Raw genomic sequence first — 6,325 nt, forward strand, 5'->3', positions numbered from 1 at the left:
TTCTCTGTAGCTTTGGAGGCTGTCCTGGAACTCGCTCTGTAGACCAGGCTGGCCTCGAACTCACAGAGATCCGCCTGCCTCTGCCTCCCGAGGGCTGGGATTAAAGGCGTGCGCCACCACCGCCCGGCAAAACTTTTTATCTTTTTATTTTGCATACCAACCCCAGTTCCCTCTCCCTTTCCTTCCACCCCACCTACCTCCCCCCTTCCTATCTTCATCCACTCCTTATAGGGGGTAAAGCCTTCATTGGGGAGTCAAGAAAGTCTGGCATACCAAATTGAGGCAGGACTAACCCCACCACAACATGGTGTCAAGGCTGAGCAAGGTATCCCACCTGAGGGAATGGGCTCCAAGAAGCCAGTTCGTGCCCCTGGGATAGGTCCTGGTGCCACAGCCAGCCCCCCTCCCACCTCGAAACAGATCAAGTCACATAACTGTCATCCAGGGAGGGGGACTCTTTTTTTTAACAATTATTTATTATATATTTAAATTAGAAACAAGCTTGCTTCCCATGTCAGTCCCAGTTCCCTCTCTCTCCCCCCACGCCCACTGCCCCTCTCCTGCCCCCCCAGCCCCCACCCAATCCCCACTCCATTCCTCAGGGAGGGTAAGGCCCTTCACAGGGGATCTCTAGAGTCTGTCATTTCATTCCGGGGAGGGCCCAGGCTCTCCCCCAAGTGTCCAGATTGAGAGAGCATCCCTCAATGTGGAATGGATCCCCAAAGCCCATTTGTGTGCCAGGGATAGATACTGATCTACTACCCAAAGCCCCAAAGATTGCTTAGATCTCCTCACTGACACCCAAGTACAGGGGGTCTGCATCAGTCCCATGCTGGCCTCTCAGCCATCAGGCTGGGGTCCAAGAGCTCCCCCTTGTTCAGGTCAGCTGTTTCTCTGGGTTTCACTAGCCCAGTCTTGACCCCTTTGCTCATCACTGCTCCCTCTCTGTCACTGGTTTCCAGGAGTTCAGTTCAGTGTTTAACTGTGGGTGTCTGCCTCTGCTTCCAGCTGTCACTGGATGGAGGTTCTAGGATGGTATATAAGATAGTCATCAAAATCATTATCAGGGAGGGGCACTTAAAGTAGTCTCTCCACTACTGCCTAGTTTGCCAGTTGGTGTCATCCTTGTAGGTCTCTGGAGATCTCACCAGTGCCAGATCAGGGAGGGGGACTCTTAATTGAGAAACTGTTTCCGTAAGATTGGCCTGTAGGCCAGTGTATGAGGCATGCTTTTGATTAGTGATTTATGTGGGAGGGGCCACCCCAGCAGGTGGTCCTGGGAGTTATCAAACAGCAGGCCGAGCAAGGCATAGGTGGCAGTAGGCTGTCGTGGTGCTGGAGAAGTATCGGAGAGTTCACACCTGATGTGAACGTTGCAGGCAGAGAAAGAGAGACAGAGAAAGACAGGGAGAGAGAGGGGGCAAAGGAGGGAGGGAGGAAAGAGAGAGACAGGAGAGAGTGAGAGGTTGGGCCTGGGCTGGGCTTTCGAAACCTCAAAATCCCACCCTCAGTGATACACTTCTAGCAAGGTCACACTTCCTAATCCCTTCCAATCAGTTCCAGCAGCTGGGACCAAGCATATGAGCCTGTGGGGGCCTTCTCATTTAAACCACCAAAGTCATGGTGTTTACCTCAGCAATGCAAAGAAAACCATGACGGCAGTGATTCCAGGTATGTTGGGACTCACCCCTTTGTGCCTGTTCTTCTGCTGGACTCTGTCCTGTCTGTTTGAAATACTCTTTGTCCCTTGGAGAATTTCATGCAGGACACTGTCACCATATCCACAATAGAAGGTCCTATCCAAGCCGGGCGTTGGTGGCGCACGCCTTTAATCCCAGCACTCGGGAGGCAGAGGCAGGCGGATCTCTATGAGTTCGAGACCAGCCTGGACTACCAAGCGAGTTCCAGGACAGCCTCCAAAGCCACAGAGAAACCCTGTCTCGAAAAAACCAAAAAAAGAAAAAAAAAAAAAAGGAAAAAAAAAGAAGGTCCTATCCATTCTCCCATGTCTCCTCTGTCTCTTAGCCCTCCTACCCCATAAACAGGTTTAGCAAACTACCCTAGAATTGACTTTTTCCTTTCTCTTCTCTTTCTTTTTTCATTTGAACTTTTTATTACATTTATGTATTTTTGCGTATGTATTGGTCTCTCTCTCTTTCTCTCTCACACGCACGCGCGTGCGCGCGCGCGCGCGCACACACACACACACACACACACACACACATTTTGAGCTTACGCCACAGTGTACATATAGAGGTCAAAAGACAACCAGAAGGAATTAGTAACTTCCTTCCACCATTAGGATTCTGGGGATCGTGTAAGGCTGGATGAGTAAAGTGGCTTTACTCATCTTACAATCTTACCAGTCAATTTCTCTATCTTTCTTCCTTCCTTCTGAAAGATCCCTAGCCAGGACCCCCTAGGAAAAGAAAAGCAAGGCCAGGCCATTGCCTACTGAAAGAAACCCAGACCAGGTGTCTCACCCTCAAAACAGGATGTCTGTGATCACTATAGCAGTCATGGGACCTGGATACTAATTGCTGAAGCGTGCCGGGGTCTTTCATGTAGGAAACCTAGTCCGTGGGAACTACCCCTGCCCCCAAGATGAGCCAATGAAATGCCTGTTACTTATGTAACCATTAAAACTCTATAAATACTGTACTCCCTACAAGCCCAGTATGCTCTGCACCCGAGTTGCAGTAGCATCCGCAGGCGCCTGTGTACTCAATAAATCACCTCTTGCATTTGCAGCCAGTGGTCTGGCCCCGGTTCTTGGGCAGAGGGTTCGGTTCAGCGCCCGGCACTTTGATGCCGAGGTCTTTCACTTCCTTCCTTCCTTCCTTCCTTCCTTCCTTCCTTCCTTCCTTTCTGTCTTTCTTTCCTTCTTTCTTCCTTCCTCCCTCCTTCTTTTCTCTTTCTCTCTTGCTTTTACTTTTTGAGACAGGGTCTCATGCAATCTAGGCTACCCTTAAACTTGCTATAAGCAGAAGATGGCCTTGGACCACCAATCCTCCTGCCAACAGCTCCCAAATTCTGGGATTACAGACGTGCATATCTAGCTTGTTTGGCTAGATCTGTCAGGTGTTCCTTGTCTGTCTCCACTTGATGTCAAATGTAACATCAAGACTCCGACATCAAGAAAGCAGTCACCAGATGTGGACTCAATACTGTAACAGAAAAATGAGTCAAATAATTCTTTATAGCTCACTAGGCTGTGCTATTGTGTAGTTAACAAAAGAAAATACTTTGAGGCATAAGGGGGATAACTGGACTTCTGAAGTCTCCTTTTGGTCAGAATACATGAAGTGCAGAGAGAAATTGAATTTGATGCTAAGCATGGACATCTCTTTGCTTATTTCAAGCTTTTGCTCATGCTCTGACTCTCTTTTTCTCCCTCCTTCGAGCCTTCTCTCCCTTCAAGGTCTTACATAACCCAGACTGACCTAGAGATCACTATGGAGTAAGTGACAGAAACCTTGAACGTCTGATTCTCTCACTGCTACTTTGTGAGTTTTGGGATTACAGGTATGTACCACCATGCCGCTTTTGTGATGAGGGAACTAGAACCTCAGGATTCATGTATGGTGGACAGGCACTTTGCCTACTGAGCTATATCCTCAATCCAACTGCATATTTCTTATGAAAGTTTTTCAGGAAGACTACGTGTGTGAAAAGCACCTGGTTTAGCCTGGGTACTTCTTCCAACTCAGGCAGCAGCAGTACTTGGAAGAAGCAGCATGAGCCCATAGCTTCTGACCATGGTGCTGAACTCAGAACAGAATGAAAACATCATGATCAGCACTATGGACAGCAATAAGAAAAGGCACCCTCTTTTTTATTTTAAATATTAATTTTTATGTATGTTTTTATTTAAATTAGAAACATCCGTGCTTCAAATGTCAATCCCAGCTCCCCCCCTTCTCCCTCCACCAGTCCCACACCCATCCCCCCACCCCCAGCCCAATCCCTACATCATTTCCCAGGGAGGGTGAGGCCCTCCTTGGGGGGGATCTCCAGAGTCTGTCATTTCATCCAAGGCAGGACCTAGGCCCTTTCCCACATGTCCAGGCTGAGAGAGCATCCCTCCATGTGGAATGGGCTCCCAAAGTTCATTTGTATGCCATGGTGAACACTAGTCTACTACCCAAGGCCCCAGAGATTTCTGAGGTCTCCTCACTGACACTACATTCATGGAGTCTGGATCAGTCCCCTGTTGGCCTCTTAGTCATCAGTCTGGGGTTCAAGAGCTTCCCCTTGTCCAGTCAGCTGTCTTTGTGGGTTTCACCAGCACGGTCTTGACTGCCTTGCTCATCACTCCTCCATCTCTGTTACTGGGTTCCAGTGGGTCATTTCAGTGTTTAGTTGTGTGTATCTCTCTCTGCTTCCATCAGTCACTGGATGAAGGTTCTAGGATGTCATATAAGGAAGTCATTAACCTTATTATTAGGTAGGGGCTATTAATGTAGTCTCTCCGCTATTACTTAGTTTTCAAGTTGGTGTTATCCTTGTAGATCTCTAAAAATCTCACTACTGTCCATTCTGTCCTAAAAGCTATAATGACTCCAACTATTATGGCATCTCTCATCCTGGTCTCCTCTATTTTTACCCCGACTCAATCTTCCTGCTTCCCCATGTCTTCTACCCTCCTCTTATCCCCCTATCTTTTTCCTGGTTCCCTCTCTTCTCCCCCCATGTTCCCAGTCTGCTCAGGAGATCTGAAAAGGCATCCTCTTGAGGCTGCATCCTTATGAGGAAACTATAAGGAAAGGTTTCTAGACTCTGGGCATATCCACGTGAGGACTCAGAATTTAGCAGGAGGTTAAGAAGCTTAAGACATTGATGGGATCTAGATAGATCATAAGATACATTCTGCTCTATGTCAAGTGAAGGAAGATTATCAAGGAAGATGTGGGCTTGGATTAGTTTAGACAATATATCTTCTCTCAGTGTCTATTATGTACACCGCATGTGTAGACATTAAAATTTGGAAGTGTAAGCCAAATAAATTCTTTCCTAGTTTCTAATGCTTATAACTGTGATTTCATGGGACTCATGGGGTTCCATCCCTTCCCGGGATTATATATGAAGAGCATAATTGCTGGAGTGGGATATATAAGGTTTTAAGAGATATTTTGGCCTTTGAGTGACCATGTGTCTGTAAATGATGTCTCAGACATGCTTCTGTAAGTGACCCTAACTAAATAATTAATTTATCAATTTGGACTGGCATGGAATCCTTTCTTAGTCAGTTGCTTAACTGGATTGAATAGGAGTTTCTTAATCTATTGTATCTTTCACTGGTCAAAATTAATGCCTTACATATTGGAACTGTACAGTTCAGTGACATTTGCTGCATTTGGTACTTTGTGTAATCGGTACCTCTACCTATCAAGTTCTAAGACATTTCTATTCTACCCAGAAGAAACACTTAATGTGGTAGTCTGAGTTCTGTAGGGAATCAAAACCAACTAAATTCATGCACACACACACACACACACACACACACACATGCTCAACTGATCATACAATTATTAATACTGGCAACTCTAAAATTGGCACATGGACCCAACAAGTTGGAAGACTTGGGGACAAATGAACTTGATATTCAGATCAGAAGCTATCTGCCAGTGGGTTTTTTCTTTTTCCTTCCTTCCTTCCTTCTTTCCTTCCTTTCTTCCTTCCTTCCTTCCTTCTTTCCTTCCTTCCTTCCTTCCTTCCTTCCTTCCTTCCTTCCTTCCTTCCTTCCTTTCTGTTTTTGGTTTTTAGAGACAGGTTTTCTCTGTGGCTTTGGAGGCTGTCCTGGAACTAGCTCTTGTAGACCAGGCTGGCCTTGAACTCACAGAGATCCACTTGCCTCTGCCTCCTGAGTGCTGGGATTAAAGGCATGCACCACCAATGCCCAGCAAGTTTTTTCTTTCATAGAGAAAATCTTTCCCTAGTTCCATCCAGACCTCACTCACTCTCTTAGTTAGGGTTACTGCTGCTGTGGTGCAATTCTGTAACCAAAAAGAACGTGGGAAGGAAAGGATTTATTTGGCTTACATGTCCACATCATAGTCCATCATTGAAGGAAGACAGGGAAGGAACTCCAACAGGTAGGAACCTGGAGGTAGGATATGATACAGAGGCCATGAAAGTGTGCTGCTTACTGGTTTGCTCCATATGTCTTTCCTATAGAAGCCAGGACTACCAGGTGGTACCACTCACAATGGGCTGAGTCTTCCCACATCAGTCACCAATTAAGAAAATGCCCTATGTGCTTGCTTACAGTCCATTGAAAATGTTTTCTCAATTGATGCTCCCTCCTCTACGTTGACCCCAACTT

The sequence above is a fragment of the Mesocricetus auratus genome, unplaced genomic scaffold (assembly GCF_017639785.1).
Source record: "Mesocricetus auratus isolate SY011 unplaced genomic scaffold, BCM_Maur_2.0 Super-Scaffold_100037, whole genome shotgun sequence".
NCBI lineage: Eukaryota > Metazoa > Chordata > Mammalia > Rodentia > Cricetidae > Mesocricetus > Mesocricetus auratus.